General features: G+C 54.5%; 4 non-coding genes across 4 annotated transcripts; 3 read left to right on the forward strand and 1 right to left on the reverse strand.

The window, feature by feature from the left end:
- The first annotated feature begins 246 nt into the window (after nt 1-246).
- TRNAA-AGC (transfer RNA alanine (anticodon AGC)) lies at nt 247-318 on the forward strand. Its single transcript has one exon. It is a non-coding gene; the product is annotated as a tRNA-Ala (tRNA).
- Nucleotides 319-6,127: 5,809 nt separating this feature from the next.
- Nucleotides 6,128-6,200, forward strand: TRNAF-GAA (transfer RNA phenylalanine (anticodon GAA)). Its single transcript has one exon. It is a non-coding gene; the product is annotated as a tRNA-Phe (tRNA).
- A 2,472-nt stretch (nt 6,201-8,672) lies between these two features.
- On the forward strand, nt 8,673-8,744 carry TRNAA-UGC (transfer RNA alanine (anticodon UGC)). The gene has a single exon. It is a non-coding gene; the product is annotated as a tRNA-Ala (tRNA).
- A 10,377-nt stretch (nt 8,745-19,121) lies between these two features.
- On the reverse strand, nt 19,122-19,194 carry TRNAK-UUU (transfer RNA lysine (anticodon UUU)). The gene has a single exon. It is a non-coding gene; the product is annotated as a tRNA-Lys (tRNA).
- Between the last annotated feature and the right edge of the window lie 2,307 nt (nt 19,195-21,501).

A 21,501-nucleotide genomic window follows, 5' to 3' on the forward strand; every position in this document is an offset into this window, starting at 1 on the left:
AAGAGCCTGCGGGCAGTGGGATCCCAGGGGGAGTGGACTCTGGGAAAGGCTGCTCATGAGCTGACCGTGAACAAGGAACTGAAACGCCTTTTTTCCGGGGGCAGCCGAGCCTCAGAGGGGATGTAGTGTATGGAGTATAGAAAGGACGGAACTAAACCTAAAGGGCTTGGATGATTAACCCTGAGACACAGGCAACTACAGTTACAGTAGGGTCATGAAAGGGCTTCAAGGCCTAGGTAAGAGCGAGGGGGTGTAGCTCAGTGGTAGAGCGCATGCTTAGCATGCACGAGGTCCTGGGTTCAATCCCCAGCACCTCCAGTTTTGTTCCACCCGTACTTCGTACTTCTAACCTCTACCGCTGCTCCAAATATCTCCGTGAAACTTGCTGCCGCTGCCGCCACTCATTCTTAACCCCTCTGGGAAGCAGGGAGGTGGCCGAGCTCATTCACTGAGGTTATTTGTTGTTGATTCTGTCATTACCCAATCTGCAAGCACTCTCAGCGATCACCAGCACCTGGGCCCCATCAATGCGCTACAGGAGCCAGAGGGTAGTGTTGTCAGGTGAGCCTGGGAGACCCCAGGCCCTGAGCCCTGACCCAGCCATGGAAAAGATGTCGCATTCAAGGGGAGACACCACAGTAGATGAGGGGTACGAGCAGGAATGTTTATTGAGGTGAGTACAGTCTTGAGATGTGAGAGCGTGTGAGCCCCAGGGGTTGGGGTTTCTGTTACTAACAGTTGTTAACAAGGGGGTGGGGAACCCACTAGTTGGGGCGGGGATTCTTGGAAGCAGGGTTTGGGGGCTCCCTTCCTTATTTGACCAGGGCCTTTCTGTCCTGGCTCTGCCACCTGTGATGGGGCTTCTCTGGAGTCAGGCCGGACAGGCCTCTGACCCTCCCCACGGCTAGCCATGGCCTCCTCCAGGCTGGCCTCCAGGCTTCTTAGGGCCTAAATAACCTCGTCTAACAACAGCAGTCCTTCCAACTGCACGGCGGCGTCTGGTTGTGGGACCTGGAAGCACTCGGCATGGGGTCTGTGAGGCCCAAGGGAAGAGCCATGTGGGTCTGGATCGGAGTTAAGCACTCACGCTGTCCTGTGGGTTTACAGTCCTACCTCCTCCCCAACCCGGATGACTTATACAAGCCAAGTCTACACGGCCTGGAAACTTGCACGCAAACCTTCCTAGGTTCACGGCCAGCGGTTGATGGCTGATGTGCAGGTGGCCACCGCTTCTGTCAGAGACTCTCACACTCTGGGGCTTAGTGACAGAAAAGCCGTTAAACTGCAAAGGATGATAAGTGTGGACACAACAGTGGTCCCCTGTGCTGAAATCGGGGCGCCCCGGGGCGTTTCCGTCTGAAAAGGCAGACACCGAGGTCCTGGGGCCAGGACCAGTCAGGGGACGCTCAGTTCTTTGTTCCCCCAGAAGTTAGGAGCTCTTCTCCCCACCGCAACACCATACATCTTTTTCGGCCTCAATCTCCTGAGTCTCCAGGGCCACCCTCTGTCTCTGGAACTTTCCAGAGTTCCGGATTCTGATGTCAAGGCGCCTCAACAGAAGCCCACAGGAGGACATGCCATCCCGTCTTAGAAAATCAGTTACTTGGGGCGCCTGGGTGGCTCAGTCGGTTAAGCGTCCAACTTCGGCTCAGGTCATGATCTCGCGGTCCGTGAGTTCGAGCCCCGCGTCGGGCTCTGTGCTGGCAGCTCGGAGCCTGGAGCCTGTTTCAGATTCTGTGTCTCCCTCTCTCTTTGACCCTCCCCTGTTCATGCTCTGTCCCTCCCTCTCTCAAAAATAAAAAAATTAAAAAAAAAAAAAAAGAAAGAAAATCAGTCACCGAAGGAAAAAGCAGTCGAGGTTCCAAGCATCCAGAGAGCAGAAAAGCAGCCTCCTTCTCCCTCTAGAGAAGCCAAGAGACCAGGGATCTTCCAGAAAACTCCCTCACCTTTTCCTACCTGTCTACGCGGGGTGGTCACCCACCTTCAGCTGACTCACCCGCACTGCCCGCGTGCTGGCCCGAGGACGGGGTGGCGGCCGCGAGCATCAGCCCTGTTGGGGCCCCGGGCTCCCCAAGGCCGAGCCCCGCTCTTGGGACGCCTGCTGAGGCAAGGGCCGGGTGTGAGAAGGAAAGGAGCGCGTCGCAAATGCCAGAAGCGTTTCTTCAGGACAAAGTCGGGTTCCAGTACGCTTCTGAGAGTTGGAAATAAGCGGGCCAACAAACGAGAACATTCTTACCTTTTGCATGTCAGGCAAAACCTTACAAAGCACCACGCTTGCAGCGTCTCGGCTGTGCCGATCCCAGGGGCGCGGGCGGGACCTGCCCCCACCGCGTCCACGGACTCCCGGACTCCCCGCAGCTCCCGAACTGCGACCACACGTCAGCCTCGCGCGGCCTCAGAGCGCGCAACCTGTCCGGCCAGAGGCCCAAGGAGAGGTGAGGCTCCGAAGCCACCAAGGTCCGAGGCAAAATGGGCCACATCCCCTCTGGGACAAGCCCGCGTCCCTTGAGAGAGAAGGCGCGCCTCTGCGGCCTCACACCGGCAGGAAGCTGCGGAGAGATGCGGGCGTCCACTAGCCGCTGCACCTGCCCGCAGATGCTGTTCCTTCCCAGGATGCTTTTCCTTGCGCTCCTCCCCTTCGGCCCTGCCCAGCGCCCGGCCCCTCCCTGCCTCAACCCTCCGCCCCCGCGGTGTGCAGTCCAAGCCTTCCTTGCAGTCCAGCGCATCCCCGCGTCCCTACAGGCCCGCTTCAGTCTCTGTGCTGACTCGCGTCCACATCACTTTGTACTTTTCTTCCTTCCCTGTGCTCCCAGTTCAGGCCGAGCCTGGGCCTGGTTGGGGCGACGTGCGGGGCTGCGGGTAAACCCTGAGTAGGTAATGTTTTCTGTGCTGGGGAGAAGCGATCGGTAAAAGGCCCAAAATAGTTTGGGAGATTATCATCCCAAACCTTACATCCAAATTTTACACTCCTACCAACTCTTGGCTAAAGGCAAAAAAAAAAAAAAAGTCTGGACGTGGAGACTGGCGTTTGAGGACCCATGCAGACACGTAGGGTTTTATTGAAATTCACTCCTTCACTGCATTTCCTGGTTCCAGAGAAAACTGTTCCCGAAATTCTGAAAACCGCGGAGATTGTTGACAGGAGTGCAGGTCCTGGCTCTGTGAGTTGTTGCGGGAGCTTCTAGTGCTCACAGAGGGCAGCAGCCCGGAGCCCGCAGGTTGAAAAGCACTGGGGAGACAGGAGGTAATGGAGCCAAGGAGGTTCGCAAGGACATCTTTCCTTCTTTCTTCTTGTTACATAAATCGAGGCTTAATTATAAAGTAAGATGCATAAACCTTAATGAACGAGCTTGATGGGCTGCGACTATGCAGACGTCCAGGTAACCAGCACCCCAGTAACCAGCACCCCCGGTAACCAGCACCCCGGCAAAGACCCAAGACTCTTAGGCTCCCGGAGCTTCCCCCTCTTACCACGATCTGCTCTGCTTTCTGACCTCCACCACCAGAGATGTGTTTTTCTCCTGTTCTGAAATAGAAATAGAATCATATGATATGTACTCATTTGAGTATTTCGCTCCAGTTTTAAAACAATTAGATTCATCCATAGTGATGGTCGTGGAAGTTTTCGTTGCCCCCTAGGCGTTCCTCCGGATGGAACCTGTACATCACGAGATACCACCACAAGGTATTGATTCCCTTCACTGCTGGAGCACATTTGGAGGGCGCCGGGTGTCGGCTGAACGTCTAACGTGGCCACAAGCACTCCTGTCCATGTTCATGTCGTTCTAGTGTAGGTGAAAAATTGTCCCTTTTCCCCTTCTGGATTCTATGCTGGTCCAGTAATTAACGTAAGACTTCTAAGATAATTAGGAATGCTTCTAAATTCTACATTTGTACTCTTAATTCAAGTTTTTCTCTCAGTTTCTCAAATAACTGGGTTTATGCTAATGTTCTGTGATTTAAAACAGGTGTGGGACATGTGAGTCGTGCACTGACAGAAAATGACAGAAAAATGTAGTTTTAGCGTTCATGAGCAAACGCAACAGCACTTAACAACATAAATTAATGTAAGACAAATTACAGGGGAAAAACAAATTTAATTCTTTATATATGAGAGCCCCATAGAAACATGAAACTCGAAGCAGTGACAAGATAAAGGGGTTTGGGCTTGGGGTAGTAAACAGTGGACAAGTAACGAGGTTCATTTATCTGACTTTCTCTGCCCTAAATCCCCTGTCTCTGGTGCTGAGATGCTTTGTGCCCTCTTGGTACAGGGGACACTCATCTGCTTTCAGGGACCAAGGAGAATCAGAGTGTCCTCACACCAGCTGTTTCTCAAGTCCCTTTAGTTCAAAGTAATCAAGAGGCCAACGTGACAGATTTCGGGGTGGCAGTTCTGCACCCCTCCACAAGGGAAATACTCATGCATTTCTCTTGGGCACACGCACAGGTGTGGTCTCGGGGTCACAGGTCATATGCATATTTAGTTCCAGCCAATATTTCTGGGGGCGCCTGGCTGGCTCAGTTGGTGAAGCACACGACTCTTGATCTCAGGGTTGTGACCTTGGGCCCCACTTTGGGTGTAGAGATTAGAAATAAAATCTTTAAAAAATTTTTTTCAGTTTCCCAGCGCAGGTGTGCGGGTGTCTGGAAAGCCTGGTCAGAGACGCCTGAGACTTGTAGCTGCTTCGCACCCTCAGCAGAACCTGATGCTGGTGAGGAGGAGTATTGCACTGTTTTTAAATTTGAATCTCCCTGCTAGCAAAAGACGTCGAGCACCTTTTAAATCGCCTACCGGCGATATGGGGATCCTCTCTTGTGAAGTGCGTCTTAATTTGCTCTTTCTTTTCGAGATTTTAGTCTTCTTCTTAGCGTTTTGTAGAAGTGCTTCACCCATGCCAGGTAAGAGTATTTGTAATTTGTAAGTATTGAAATGCCTTCTGAGACTGTGGCTCATCTCTTCCTAACGCGGAGAGGGCTTGACAAACTTTCGAGGAAGGGGAAAGAAGAAACGAAGGGGAGAGAGGTTGAGGACACAGGAGAGAGTTCCATCCGGAGATCTCTGTGGTTTTTCCGTGCAGGAAAAATGCCCTGGGCCTTTGGCGGGGCGGGGGCCTTGGGAGGGACTGATGGGGAGAGTGGTCCTCGAGCAGAAGGGCCGTTATCTGGCCTGCCTTCCTCTTACACTTCTAGCACGGGGTCCCGTCCAGAGGTTTAGGGCACGGCGGCGTGTGACACGGTGGGTTTTCTGTCCTTGAAGACGCTTCAGAAATGTGGCTCGTGTTTCCGGAGGGTGAGGGCATTTCTGCGGTGAGAGGTGTGGCTCGGGGGGCTCCGCCCTTTCCTAGCGAGCGGGTTCGTACCCACGCTCTCGCGTCTGCCTGTCTGTCTCCGGCACTCCAGCACTCCTCTCCTTTGAACAACTCGTCTTGCAGGCTGTGGCGCAAGGGAGGGCCTCATCGGCCTCAGCCTGCGCCCTGGGTCCGCGCCCGGGGTCTCTCCCTGGGTCTCTGCCCGTGGTCTCCGCCTGGGGTCTCCGCCCGGGGTCTCTCCCTGGGTCTCCGCCCAAGGTGTCTGCCCAAGGTCTCTCCCTGGGTCCCCGCCCAACGTCTCTTCCTGAGTCCCCGCCTGGGGTCTCCCCTCGGCCGCCCGCAGTGTCCGCTCCGGGAAGCCAGGGAGGAAACACCGGCTCGTCCGGATTTCCTGAACCCCGAGCAAGAAGCCAGTCACCGCCCCCACGTGCCCACTAGCCCTGTTCCTGCTGCTCGGCCCCTGAGGAGCAAGACAGAGAAAGGACCGGAGAAGACTCGGTAATTCGTGTTGAATTCCCTGCATCCCCGAGCGGCGTTCGCGTTGTGGGGAACCCCAGGCGACCACGCAGGGAGCACCTGCTGACCCGTTTCTACCGCCCCTCCTCCTCCAGCTCACCCGCTGCCTCCGAAGGCCTTCTCCTCGCGCAGGGTTTCCGGGAGCCCTTCCCCTGCCCCCCCCCCAACTCTCGGGGAAGCGGGTGCCTGCGAGGAAAGTGGGAGCGGACACGTTGGGGGGGGGGGTGAGGAAGGGTACCCTGGCCCCGCGATGCAGACTCTACTAATTGGAGAACGACTAGAGAAGGAGCCTTCCAGCAGCCGAAATAGCTCAGCTGGGAGAGCGTTAGACTGAAGATCTAAAGGTCCCTGGTTCGACCCCGGGTTTCGGCAGCTTGGCTTTTGCCCCGGCACGTGGGGGAGGGCGGGGGCGCGTTTTTGTCACACTCTCTTGGTTCCTATTCACTGAGGTCTTGGATGAAACGTTAACCGACATAGCGAATGTTTCATTTAAAGTTTTACAACCTAAGAAATTCCAATATGTTACATGCCATTACCCTTACAACGCATTTCTGTCTCGATGGGTGTGTGTGTGATGTTTTTAATCCACACAGTTGCAGGGGGGAATCTGCAGAGAAAGAGCCACTGCAACGTTGTAGTAGAATGTGTGTGGTGTGTGCTCGTGTATGTGCAAGGACAATTCTGCAACCGGAAAACGAGAGTATCCATTATTGTGTGGATATATGTGTGCATAAAGAACTTATACAACGCAACACCGAAAAACCAAATAATCCAATTTAAAAAATGTGCAAAAGACATGAATAGACACTTCTCCAAGGAAGACATCCAGATGGCCAACCGACACATGAAAAAATGCTCAACATCACTCATCATCAGGGAAATACAAATCAAAACCACAATGAGATACCCCCTTACCCCTATGAGAATGGCTAACATTAACAACTCAGGCAACAAAGATGTTGGGGAGGATGTGGAGAAAGAGGAACCCTCTTGCACTGCTGGTGGGAAAGCAAACTGGTGCAGCCACTCCGGAAAACAGTATGGAGACTCCTCAAAAAATCAAAAATAAAACTACCCTACGACCCAGGAATTGCACGGCAAAGTCAGTTGGAGAGAGACAAATACCATATGATTTCACTCAAGTGTGTAATATAAGAAAACAAAACAAATGAACAAAGTGGGGGGGGAAGACAAACCAAGAAACAGACTCTTTTTTTTTTAATTTTTTCAACGTTTTTTTATTTATTTTGGGGACAGAGAGAGACAGAGCATGAACGGGGGAGGGGCAGAGAGAGAGGGAGACACAGAATCAGAAACAGGCTCCAGGCTCTGAGCCATCAGCCCAGAGCCCGACGCGGGGCTCGAACCCACGGACCGCGAGATCGTGACCTGGCTGAAGTCGGACGCTTAACCGGCTGCACCACCCAGGCACCCCTAAGAAACAGACTCTTAACTACAAAGAAGAACTTGATGGTCACCAGAGGGGAGGTGGGTGGGGGGCCGGGTAGAATAGGTGAAGGGGATTAAGAGCACAGTTGTCCTGATGAGCAGTGAGTAATGCATAGAATTGCCATATCCCTATATTGTACCCCTGAAACTGATTTAACACTGCATTATCAACCATACTGGAAATAAAAGAAAATAAAGGAAATAAAAGTTCCATGAGCCAAGTGAGAGAACTAGTCTGCCAGACAAATCTTATTCCTCCAATTTCAGAAAGGACTCAGTCATTTTAGGAATACTGGCAAAAGCTCATATATGGGGAAACCAGAATGCGAAACACTTAACCACTAGAAATCCGGTACCAGGAAATTGGTTTTCTCAGCATCTTCTCATGTAGTTCAAAGAACACAGTCTTAACCAGGATAAGTCCCAGGGTTCAAGAAATGTCCAGGAGTTAACGCTAATGAGCACACTCTTTGGTCTTTATCTGGCTTCTCATTCTTGGGTCTCCCAGTGACTCACAAACCCAAGGCTTGAAGCCCAGGTGATCCTGAGTCGGCCGTGTAGCATCCTCACAAGTGCGCTGCATGTATCTCGAATTTAATGTGAGCAAAGCTAGCTCATGTTCCTCATGTTCCCATCCTCCCCCCTCCCTCCATCTCCAAAAGAACTTTTATAACCTGTTTTCTGCACTTCTTCTGTTTGATAATGGCATGATGTTTCCTATAAATAAATAGATAATTTTTCCCTTGACCCTTAAATCTTGTGTCTCTTTACCTTTGGTCTCACTCTCACAATCCAACATTTCTCTCCATCCCCAAAGCTGTTTCCTTCATGCCTAATGAATGCCTTTTGAAAAAGAGATTTTGGACAATTGGCAGGGCCTCCTAAGTTTGAAGAGAAACGACCCTTTAAGTGAAATGCTGAATGCATCACTCTAGGGTTTCCTTTTAGGGTCGTGATGCCTTTTCCCTATTAAATCGGATACTTAATATTCCAATGGAGCAAACAAGAAATATTATGAACCATTTTAGGCCGGAAAATGCTGACTTTCCAAAGCCTTGTGTCTCAGGGTAAGACATATCTGAAGGAAAGCGAAAGAGCTGAAAACTGGGGCTTGATTACTTCCTTGGCAGGAATGGGAGAAGGAAACTGTAAACACGTGTTGAAGCCACAGGAGACACTTCTTGGCTATCACCGGACACGTTTCCAGTGTCTTCCTTTCCATCTCAAGTTCTACACTCTGAAGAATCAGTGCCCCTCTTTGGTTCCTGAAGGTCTCCTGCTCAAAGCAGCCGCGGGAGCCCCGTTAACACTGAACCACCACAACAGGCAGGAATCAAGGGCCTCAGAAAACAAAACTTATTTCCAGATAACCGTTAGCAACGGGCCCTCGCGGAGGGGGGTGTAGCTCAGTGGTAGAGCGCATGCTTTGCATGTATGAGGCCCCGGGTTCGATCCCCGGCACCTCCAAGCTATAGCTTTTTTTTTTTTTTTTTTTTTTTTTTTAATTCTTCAAGAAATACTGATCTAAGCACTCCTAACTTTTTGTTCCATTCCTGCACATATGGAGGGAAAAACCTAATGGGTTGTCTTGAATTCTCCCTCATCTCTTGCTGTGAGCCCCCACACCACCCAGGGGGACGGGACCCTAACAACATCCCTTGAACCCGAACAAAAGCTAGCAGTTCACCATGGTTCCTACCGTGTACTATTATTAAAGAGAGGGAAATACAACAACGGAGAAGAAACAGCATCGTCCTACCTACATTTTCTTTGGTTCTTTCTGTTTTCTGGGCCAAACACAGAATGAGAGCAGCATTACTCTTCTGGCTGCTCTACAGACCCCCAGCACTTGCGGACCCCAAGCCCCTCCGGGGTGAGCAAGCCGAAGGATGCTGGACGACTGGGGGGGGGGGTGGAGATGGCCAGGGACCTCAATAGGGGCCTTCCAAACATGAAAGAAATAAACGTGGATCAACACATTCTCAATCGATATTCCATAATATCTGCTTCCCTACATTTCTTCACTCACCCCGTTTTCACCGTTGTTTTCAATCTCGAAACAAAACATTGCCTGGAGACCTCCGTTAACATCAAATGAAGGCCCTCACATGAGGAAGTAGGAAAGGCTTTTCCGTCACAATGGGAAAGAGATGCAAAGGTGACAAGAACACAGGTGTGTCGGCCGCTTCTGCGGGTGAAGGGCGGCCACTTCCTCTAAACTTTCGCCTCTGCTCTGTGTGGCCAGGGAACACCTAGGAGTTCCTGACCCACTGGTGGCACCTGCATTAGTCGCTAGGGTCACCATAACAGAATACCACAGACTCGAGCAACAGAAATTTCTTTTCTCACAGTTCTGGGGGCCAAGATCAAGGTGCCGCAGGGCTGGTTTCTGGTGAGTCCTTTTCAGGAAGCAGCAGACAGCGGCCTTCTCCGTTTGCTGTCCCATCGCGTGGCTTTTCCTTCGTGTGCACACGCCTTGTGTCTCTTCCTCTTCCTATGAGAGGCACCCTTATCTCACTGAACCTTTATTACCTCCCTAAAGACTCATCTTCAGATACAGTTGCACTGTGCGGTTAGGACATCATATGGATTTGGAGATGGGGAGGGGGGACACACAATTCAGTCCCTAACGGCACCTTTTCAAGAATTCCGATGCAGGATGGTTTCAAAACTGCTGCTCTCTGTGGATTTATTTCCTGCTGGATCATTTGTCTTTGGGAGGGAATTAAATTTGTTTCCAGTCTGTAAGTCTAACTTTCCGCCAGGCTGGGATGTCCTTATTTCCAGATTCCCTTCTCCAGTGACAAAATCTACAGCGGGCACTCCCGAGGGGGACTGCCTGGAGTCTGCCTGGCTGCTGATTGGTGGTGCTCCCTGGGGCCAATTACTTGTTCCAGGATGCTGTTTTCGAGGGGGGTAATGTGGTCATTCCATGCATTCTCTTTAATCTGAGTGCTTTTTCTAGCATTTAAGCACATGGAGTGTGGGTGTTAGTGAGAAAGGACCTGGAAAGGGCATGTGGAATTAGGGTGCTGTTGAGCAGACTTCCAGATTCCAGGTCCAATCCCCCGGACAATAATTTAGGTGACTTTGTGGGTCCCATCACACAGCCCCTGAGTTTTCTGTGGATGAGCTCCAATGGGCGCGGGGAGACCTGATCTACCAAAATGCCAGGGGTTCTATCAAACTATTTGGGGGTCTCAGAAAGCCAAACTTGGAGGACTTCTAGCCCTTTATGGCAAACACCGAAATGTCCTCTCCGTCCCAACTAATTTGGCCAGTTCTCTCGTCTGGGATCAAATTGCTAAAAACTATACTATGAGTGAATTGTGATTAAAATATCTCCTTCCGGTATGGCTGCTTGTGCAGCGGGCCGAGACTTGTTGGCTCGCAGGCCACTCCTCCCTCCGTGGAAGAAATCCTGCGCCTCCTCCTCCCCCTGCTGCCCTCACGTCTGTACCTTGTCCACTAAGCCTAAGTCTCTGCTTGTCCCCCTTAACTCTTACAAGGGCTTCTATTACGAGGGGGCCGTGACAGGTCCCTCTCCCTGTGCCCGCAAGAATCGGACATGGGCAACGCCGGGGCCCCTGCAGAAGCGGGGGTGAGATCCTGAGACACACACCTGGATTCCCGAGGCTTGCTTACATGACAGATGTCACCGCTCACGTACAGTCCCGAGCCGTCGGCCCTTGGACCCAGCCGACACCCTGCACCTGTTCACACAAGGTGCCCGCCGTCCCGGCGCCAGTTACTGCCTTAGGGTCCGTGCCACGGCTTCTACCTCAACACTCAACGTCCAGGAAACACTCGTTCCTCCCGCTGCCCGACGTGCGGACGCCGGCAGACCCCGCTCCCACCTGCAGCTCCTCTCGGGCCGTCACCGCGCAGGGATCAGGCCCGGCCGACCCGCCGGCCCGGCCGGGCGCACCGACCCCACCGACCCCGCTGACCCCGCCGACCCCGCTGACCCCGCCGGGCGCACCGACCCCACCGACCCCGCTGACCCCACCGACCCCGCTGACCCCGCCGGGCGCACCGACCGCGCCGACCCCACCGACCCCGCTGACCCCGCCGGGCGCGCCGACCCCACCGACCCCGCGGACCCCGCCGGGCGCACCGACCGCGCCGACCCCACCGACTCCGCTGACCCCGCCGGGCGCACCGACCCCACCGACCCCGCTGACCCCGCCGGGCGCACCGACCCCACCGACCCCGCTGACCCCGCCGGGCGCGCCGACCCCACCGACCCCGCGGACCCCGCCGGGCGCACCGACCCCACCGACCGCGCCGACCCCACCGACCCCGCTGACCCCGCCGGGCGCACCGACCGCGCCGACCCCACCGACTCCGCTGACCCCGCCGGGCGCGCCGACCCCACCGACCCCGCGGACCCCGCCGACCTCACCGACCCCGCTGACCCCGCCGGGCGCACCGACAGCGCCGACCCCACCGACCCCGCTGACCCCGCCGGGCGCACCGACCGCGCCGACCCCACCGACTCCGCTGACCCCGCCGGGCGCACCGACCCCACCGACCCCGCTGACCCCACCGACCCCGCTGACCCCGCCGGGCGCACCGACCGCGCCGACCCCACCGACCCCGCTGACCCCGCCGGGCGCGCCGACCCCACCGACCCCGCGGACCCCGCCGGGCGCACCGACCGCGCCGACCCCACCGACCCCGCTGACCCCGCCGGGCGCACCGACCGCGCCGACCCCACCGACTCCGCTGACCCCGCCGGGCGCGCCGACCCCACCGACCCCGCGGACCCCGCCGACCTCACCGACCCCGCTGACCCCGCCGGGCGCACCGACAGCGCCGACCCCACCGACCCCGCTGACCCCGCCGGGCGCACCGACCGCGCCGACCCCACCGACTCCGCTGACCCCGCCGGGCGCACCGACCCCACCGACCCCGCTGACCCCACCGACCCCGCTGACCCCGCCGGGCGCACCGACCGCGCCGACCCCACCGACCCCGCTGACCCCGCCGGGCGCGCCGACCCCACCGACCCCGCGGACCCCGCCGGGCGCACCGACCGCGCCGACCCCACCGACTCCGCTGACCCCGCCGACCTCACCGACCCCGCGGACCCCGCTGGGCGCACCCACCGCACCGACTGCGCGGACCCGCCGACCCCACCGACCCCGCTGACCCCGCCGGGCGCACCGACCCCACCGACCCCGCTGACCCCGCCGGGCGCACCGACCGCGCCGACCCCACCGACTCCGCTGACCCCGCCGACCTCACCGACTCCGCTGACCCCGCCGGGCGCACCGACCGCACCGACCGCGCCGACCCCACCGACCCCGCGGACCCCGCCGGGCGCACCCACCGCACCGACTGCGCGGACCCGCCGACCCCACCGACCCCGCTGACCCCGCCGGGCGCACCGACCCCACCGACCCCGCCGGCCCGGCCGGGCGCACCGACCCCACCGACCCCGCTGACCCCGCCGGGCGCACCGACCCCACCGACCCCGCCGGCCCGGCCGGGCGCACCGACCCCACCGACCCCGCTGACCCCGCCGGGCGCACCGACCCCACCGACCCCGCTGACCCCGCCGGGCGCACCGACCCCACCGACCCCGCCGGCCCGGCCGGGCGCACCGACCCCGCTGACCCCGCCGGGCGCACCGACCGCACCGACCCCACCGACCCCGCTGACCCCGCCGGGCGCACCGACCGCGCCGACCCCACCGACTCCGCTGACCCCGCCGGGCGCACCGACCGCGCCGACCCCACCGACTCCGCTGACCCCGCCGGGCGCACCGACCCCACCGACCCCGCTGACCCCGCCGGGCGCGCCGACCCCACCGACCCCGCGGACCCCGCCGGGCGCACCGACCCCACCGACCGCGCCGACCCCACCGACCCCGCTGACCCCGCCGGGCGCACCGACCGCGCCGACCCCACCGACTCCGCTGACCCCGCCGGGCGCGCCGACCCCACCGACCCCGCGGACCCCGCCGACCTCACCGACCCCGCTGACCCCGCCGGGCGCACCGACAGCGCCGACCCCACCGACCCCGCTGACCCCGCCGGGCGCACCGACCGCGCCGACCCCACCGACTCCGCTGACCCCGCCGACCTCACCGACTCCGCTGACCCCGCCGGGCGCACCGACCCCGCGGACCCCGCCGGGCGCACCCACCGCACCGACTGCGCGGACCCGCCGACCCCACCGACCCCGCCGACTGCGCCGCGCGCCTCCTCTCCGGTGCGACGCCGCGACCGTCCGGGGAAGACGCGCGCTCAGCTCCCTTCGGGACCGGGAACCGATGTTCTCCCCCCTCACCCCCACCCCGGCCTCTCGCGCCCACTCATGCGACCCTCCGCTCGCCTTCGTCACCCCCGCCCCGCTCGCTCCCGGGGCCCCCGGGGCCCCCTCGCCTACTTCCCGCGCCGAGCTCCCATTCCCCGCCCCCCCCCCCCCAGCCCGGCCTCAGTCCGCGGCGGCGTCTCCAGGCCTCGGCCTGACAAACCCTCTGGTTTTCAGAATCAGCTGCGGCTTTTAAACAGTGTGGGTCCCCGACCCCCCGACCCCACAGGACCCGGGATCCCCACAAACCCAGTGACTGTCGCACCGCATTACGGGCGAGGCGGGAAGGGCGCGCGCCCTTGGCTCGGGTTCCCGAAGCAGGTGCGGCCGCCCGGGACGCCCCCCGCCCCCCTCCGGCGCCCTCCCTCCGTCTCGCCCTCCGCGCGTCTCGGAGTCGCGCCCCCTACACGAACCCGAACCCGGGCGGGGCCCGCGACGGCGCGAACCCGGGACCCGACCCGCGACGGCGGCCGGACGGCCGGTGACCCCCCTGCGGTCCGCGGGCAGCGCCGGGAGCGGTGACTCCCTTCTTCCCGCTTCCCGCGGGGCCCCTCGTGCGCGGCGCTCCCGCGGTCGCGACCTCCGTGGTCGGTGGGTCGGTGCTTTGCAGACACAGACACGGCTTCCTGTGCCTGGAGCGACCGCCACCGAACCGGGATTTGTCCACTTCGATCGTTTTGCCACACTTGTTTTTTCTCTTCCCCCCAAATGGAAACACACAAATTACTATTTTTTCTGATTTCAGAATAACTTGCATATTGTCAGGTCTTATTTCTAATAGTTAAAATTCTGAAATGTTAGCATTAATAGCGTACTACGACGTAACACCCAGCTGTACTTGAATTCCACCAATCATTAAAAAAAGGTCCTTCTGAGCGACTTTCCCCGCCCGGTTCAGGGTCATGCGCGGCAGGTGGCTTTCTCGTTCTCAGTGTTCTTCAATCTGGGATGGCTCCCCAACCCTTCCTTCCTTTCCTGACGCTGTCGGTTGTGAGGAACTCAAGCCAGTCGTCGAGTAGACCCTTCAGTTTGGGCTTATCTGGTGTTCATGATTGGGTTCGGGTTACACAGTTTGGCAAAAATACAAACGATGTTCGTTCTCAGTGTATCACATAAGGGTTTTTCATTTATTAGTGGGGTTAACTAAATGTAATGTTTCCCTTCATTCAGTTAGTTTATAAAATGGGCAGAAATATTTGAGGTCAAACAAGTACTTCGTTCCTCACCAAAATTTTATCCATCACTTTAAAAAAATATTTACTTATTTTTGAGAGAGAGAGAAAGAAAGAGACAGAGTATGAGCGGGAGAGAGGCAGAGAGAGAGGGAGATACAGAATCCGAAGCAGCTCCAGGCTCTGAGCTGTCAGCACAGAGCCCGACGCGGGGCTCGAACCCACGAGCTGTGAGATCATGACCTGAGCTGAAGTCAGACACTGAACCCACTGAGCCACCCAGGTGCCCCCTTTTACCCACAGTTTCAAAATAGATGGATAAATTTTCTATGGTAATCAATCATTACCATGATGGTGGCACAATGGTGATACGTTAGATCTATTCTTTAAATCTATTCTTTCACATTTATTTCTTTTTAAATTGATATATAATTGACCTATAAAACTATATTAGTTTCAGGTGCACAGCATAATGATCTGATATTGGTATGCACTGCAAAATGATCATCGCAGGAAGTCTAGTTATTATATCCATCGCCACACATAGTTACAGTTTTTTTCTTGTGATGAGGATTTTTAGGATCTACCGTTAGTAAGTTTCATATGTGCAATACAGTCTTGTTACCTGTAGGCTTCCTGAATTACATATAACAGGGCATGAGTGTGCTCTTTGCCTTGAACACAATGTTTAGATCTTTAAAAGATTCTCCATTGAGAAACTGTCCAATACCTCTACAAACACAGGCATTCCAATAGCACTGTGCGTACACAGTCCAGCTACTGTAATAGATATTCAATAAACAGTTCCTATGGTGTTCATGGGGCAAACAGGAAAAACAAAGCCCACGTCCTTAATATAAATATCGTGAATCCAACCAATATCCAGATTCTTCCTGGTGTAATGCAAAGAAACATCACTCAGTAATGCTGGAGACTTTCCTAACTGTGCTTTTATGTGACCAGAGAGCTCAGTACATTTCTTGTCCTGCCACCACCAGCATTTTACACACATGCACACACACTCACACGTCAGAACTCGAAGATCTTTGTGTTTGATACCTTTCTAGATTCTTCCTCAGTGAAGTCCATCCCTTCTTTCTTATCATCCTGTTCTACCAGCTCTGTAAGTCGGATAAGGGAATTTCTGCCAGACGAATCAGTTTCTGTCATTTTCAAAATAGACTCAATAGTATTTTTACAAATATGCTCAGTAAGCTGAGCCTCCAACTCTTGATTTCAGCTCAGGTCATGATCCCGGGGTCGTGGGGCGGAGCCCGGTGTCAGGCTCTGCACTGAGCATGGAGCCTGCTTAAGATTCTCTCTCTCTCCTGCCCCTCCCCCCTCAAATTATATATATAAAGCTGTGGTACACACACAGGAATATTATTCAGCCATAAAAAAGGAAATGCTGCCATTTGTGATAACATGGATGGACCTTGCAGGCATTGTGTTAAGTGAAATAAGTCAGAGAAAGACAAATACTGTATGGTGTTACTTATATGTGGAATAAAAAGTAAAGCACCGAAGACACTAACAGAAAGAGATCAGACTTATGGCACCAGAGGCAGGGAGTGGCGGGTGGAGAATGGGGGAATTTGATGAATGTGGTCAAGAGGTAAAATCTTCTTCGGTGCCTAGGTGGCTCAGTCAGTTGAGCAGCCAACTTAGGCTCAGGACATGATCTCACAGTTCCTGGGCCCGAGCCCCACGTTGGGCTCTGTGCTGACAGCTCAGAGCCTGGAGCCTGCTTCAGATTCTGTCTCGCTCCCTCTTTACTCCTCCACCTCACAGGCTCTCTATCTCTCTCAAAAACCAATAAATATTAAAAAAAAAAAACCCTTTTTTTTAAAAAAGGTAAAAACTTCCAGTTACTAATAAATAAGTACTGGGATATAATAAGTCATTTATAGTCAACTCTGCTGTATGGTATTTTCGAAAGTCATTAAGAGGTGATGGGTATTGAGGAGGGCACCTGTTGGGATGAGCACTGGGTGTTGTTTGGAAATCAATTTGACAATAAATTTCATATTTAAAAAAGTCATTAAGAGTGTAAATCCTAAGAGTTCTTATCACAAAGAGAAACACATATTTTCTTTTTTTTTTTTTGTATCTATGACATGATGAATGTTAACTAAAGTCATTGCGATAATCATTTCACAATACATGTAACTCAAGTTGTTACGCTGTATGTGTTAAACGTATACAGTGCTCTATGTCACGTACATCTCAATAAAACTGGATAAGAAAACTGGGTTTGGGGAGTGCCTGGGTGGCTCAGTTGGTTGTGTGTCTGACTTCGGCTCAGGTCCTGACCTCACAGTTCCTGGGTTCAGGCCCTGCATTGGTCTCTGTGCTGACAGCTCGGAACCGGAGCCTGCTTTGGATTCTGTGTCTCCCTCTCTCTCTGCTCCTCCCCCACTCACGCTCTGTCTCTTAAAAATAAATAAACATTTTAAAAAACGAGAAAAAAAAACTGGATGCTGATGGCCAATAGTATTTTTGCGTTCTTCTTTATGCTTGATCATTTCCTGTTCAGTTGTATCAATTATTCTGAGAGAGGTTTTGAAGTTTTCAACTATAATTGTGGATTTGTCTATTTTTCTTTTCTTTAAAAAAATTTTTTTAATGTTTATTTATTTTTGATACAGAGAGAGACAGGGCATGAACAGGGGAGGGGCAGAGAGAGAGGGAGACACAGATCTGAAGCAGGCTCCAGCCTCTGAGCTGTCAGCACAGATCCCGATGCGGGGCTCGAACCCACAGTCCATTAGAGCATGACCTGAGCAGAAGTCGGAAGCTCAACAGACTGAGCCACGCAGGCGCCCCTCTATTTTTCTTTTCAATTCTAGCAGTTCTTAGTTTTTTCTTCGCATATTTCACAGCTCTGTGGTTTGGTGCATGGTATCAGGGATGACTCTGCCATCTTGGTAAATGTACAATTTTTACCGTTATATCATGTCCTTTTTTGTCTCTGTTAATGATGTTTGTCCTGAGGCTTACTTTACTGATGACATAGTTACTCTGGCTGTCCCTCATGACATATCTGTTTTCCCCTCGTAATTTCAGCCTGCCTCTGTATTTATATTTGTCGTGAGCTTCCTGCAGACAGGAGGGTCATGTTTTCTAATCCACCCTCTTAATATCTGTATTTTGATTGGTGTACCTAGACTATTTATATCTACAATTATTGATACATTAGGGCTTAAGTCTGGCATTTTATTTTTTTGCTTCTGCTTGGTTCTGTGATTTTCGCTTTTTGTTCCTTTGTTTGTTTGTTTTATGGACTACTTGTACATCTTTTGGATTCCATATTCCTTTATGTGTAGCTTTTGGACTGTCTCCCTTCGCATAGATTCTCAGCAGCTGCTCCAGGACGTACATCATGTGGATTTGCCTTCCCACAGACACCTTGTGTCACCATTTTGCCTGAACTGTAGTAACCTTACCTCCCTTCTTGTCACTCTACCCTTCCTCATTTGTAATGTACTTGTCTTAGCAATTTCTTTTACATACATTAGAACCATGTCAGACAATGTTATACCTTTTCCTTCAAACTGTCAAACACTAACTTAGAAAGCTCCAGATGATGAAAATTTATTATATTTGCCAAGTCTCTTGCTTACAATGTATTTTCTTCCTTCCTGATGCCCAACATTGCTTTCTTTATCATTTTCTGTCTGTTTGGAGAACTTACTGGAGCCACTCTTTTAGGGTAGTTCTGCTGCGAGCAATTATCTTAGTTTTCCTTGATCTGGAGTATCTTGTTTCCCCTTCATTCCTGAAGGATATTTTCTCTCGATATAGTATTTTGGTTTGACAGTCCTTTTCTTTCAGCACTTGAAAAAGTGCCATCTTGGGATGCCTGTGGCTTGTCGGTTGAGTGTGTCCTACTCTTTTTCAGCTCAGGTCATGATCCCAGGGTTGTGGGATCAAGCCCCACATCAAGATCTGAACTGAGCGGGGAGCCTGCTGGAGATTCTGTCTCTCCTCTCTCTCTGACCCTCCCCTGCTTGCACACTCTGTTGCATACTCTGTCTCTAAAATTAAAAAAAAAATATATGCCACTCTTTCTGGCCTCTATGGTTTCTGATGAAATTGCCACTGTCATTCAAATTATTTTTGTTTCAATTTTTTTTCTTGTTTTTAGAGTTCAGAAGTGTTGGTTGCTCTTCTTTCCAGTCACCTGATGACTCTTCCCTAAAAACCCCATAAAAGTGTGAGTCTCCAGGCCGGCAATCTCCATAGAGGTGGCGCCTACAAATCAAAGAGTAGACAAAGTTCCAGTCAATGTGCAAGCGGAACCCTTCTCTCCTACACCCTTTGGGTGCTCAGGGCAAAACAAGAGTGATTACGCCTGAACAGGGACTTGAACCCTGGACCCTCAGATTAAAAGTCTGATGCTCTGCCAGCTGAGCTATCCAGGCTCACACACTGCTTCCTCTCTGTGCGTATCTAATATTGGTTTGCACATTGGGGCACTTCCTATCATTTCGTGTCCTGGTTCTCAAATAACATCCTTTGAATTCTCCTCACTGGGAAAAAGTGCCCTTAGAGACACGTTACAATCTCCGGGACCTTTTCCTCTTTTTCTCTCCTCTCTGTCCCCCACCCCCCAGTTGTTCAGAACCAAAGATGCACCGTCTCCTCCAGGAAGCCGGCAGGTTTCAGAGCGGAGGCTCTGGGTTCTAGCCAAGCACCGGCACCTGAATGTTTCCCATTTGCACACACGCTGCTCACACGGCCCTTGTTTGCACCCTTACACGTCGGAGGGGCCGACAGTGAAGGAGGAATAGCTTGAAGGCGCACGACAATGTTCCACAAGGGACCCCTCCCTCTGCTGTTGGGTGGGACCGCAGCCCCCGCGCAGGGCGAGCAGTCCCAGGGCTGAGAGACCGGGGACAGCCGCGGAGCGCTGTTGGGGGTCGGCCTGAAGGCAGCGCCTCCTCCCTGGGGTGGTCGCGGCCCAAAGATTTCAGAAATAGTAGTGCTGACAGAGCGACCTCGTCCTGCCTCGTTCCTCCCCCAAACACCCACAGACAAGGGCGGTAATCAGTCCTGACACGCGCTCAACCGCCGAGTGTCTGCGACGGTGCACCTCATTGGGGCGGGGAGGGGGGGTGTCTCAGCAAGCAGGGGGCCTGGGCGTCATCCTCCGCACCTGGGGCCTTCCTTCAGGACCAAAGTCCTCCTTCCTGTCGTTCCTGTGATTTTCCCCTTCCTCCTCCTCCCCCTCCCTCCCTCCTCCTCCTCCTCCCTCCCCCTCCTCCTCCTCCCTCCTCCTCCTCCTCCCTTCCTCCCTCCCCCTCGTCCTCCACTTTTCCCTGTCTCCTCCTCCCTCCTGTCCTCCCCCTCCTCCCCTTCCTCTCTCCTCCCCCTCCTCTTCCCCCTCCCTCCCCCTCCTCCTCCTCCCTCCTGTCCTCCCCCTCCTCCCCTTCCTCTTTCCTCCCCTCCTCCCTCTCCTCCTCCTACCCCTCCCTCCCCCTCCTCCTCCCTCCCCCTCCTCCTCCTCCCTCCTCCTCCTCCCCCTCCCTCCCTCCCCCTCCTCCTCCTCCACTTTTCCCTGTCTCCTCCTCCCTCCTGTCCTCCCCCCTCCTCCTCTTCCCCCTCCCTCCCCCTCCTCCTCCTTCTCCCTCCCTCCCCCTCCTCCTCCCTCCCCCTCCTCCTCCTCCCTCCCCCTCCTCCTCCCTTCCTCCCTCCCCCTCCTCCTCCACTTTTCCCTGTCTCCTCCTCCCTCCTGTCCTCCCCCTCCTCCCCTTCCTCTCTCCTCCCCCTCCTCTTCCCCCTCCCTCCCCCTCCTTCTCCTTCTCCCTCCCTCCCCCTCCTCCTCCTCCCTCCTGTCCTCCCCCTCCTCTCCTTCCTCTTTCCTCCCCTCCTCCTCTCCTCCTCCTACCCCTCTGTCCTCCTCCCTCCTCTCCTCCCCCTCCCTCCTCCTCACTCCTCCCCTCTTCTTCCTCCTCCTCCTCCTCTCCTCCCTCCAAATTCACCATCTCTTCCTGCTTCAGTCTTCTCTCACTGTCTGCTGCTCCTATTGAAAGTAAAGGTGTATCCAAGGGCCTTGGGACCCCTGAACTGTGGCGAAGCCAGCACAGGGAGTATCGGATTGAGGAGCGGACAGAGAGACAGCTCACTCGGGATCCCTCCAGCAGGAGGCAGTAACAAGCCAGCTCCACGTAAACCAGCACTTGTACCTTTGGTTCCAGTCTCAGCTTTATTAAAGAGCAAGGCGGAAAGAGAAAAGGCATCAGGAGAAGAGGAAGCGAAAAGAGACAGGTTCAGAAAAGGTAGCCACAGGCGACTTCCTCTCCCTGTTTCCCCAGCTGTGTCTGCACCAGCGAGCAAGCAGGTGGCAGGTAGCATAGAAAACCTGACATTTCTTTACCTTTTCCTTCATTGTCGGCCGCTGCGCACACAGCACGTGGGGTCAGTGCCCAGATCTCCAGGGCTACAGACGTTCTTCCTGCGGGAGTGAGCAAACGTATGGTTCGAATCACAACTCACAGGACATGCTGCGCTTTCCGAATTCAGAACTTAAGAATAGGCCCTAAATTAAGTGGCTGACATGACCAAATTGGGAGACTCTTGCTCTAAAGGTGTGAATTCATATTTGATCCAGGGTTTGGCAGGCCCTCTGATTTAGTAAAAATAAAAATAAAGAGGAAGGAAGAACCCTTTTCCAAAACTACAGAAGCCTCTTCTGACTAGGGACACCCTCTGCCACCCACGTCCTCGAG

Source organism: Puma concolor, chromosome B2 (genome assembly GCF_028749965.1).
Source record: "Puma concolor isolate L17-30 chromosome B2, mPumCon1.1.hap2, whole genome shotgun sequence".
Lineage (NCBI taxonomy): Eukaryota > Metazoa > Chordata > Mammalia > Carnivora > Felidae > Puma > Puma concolor.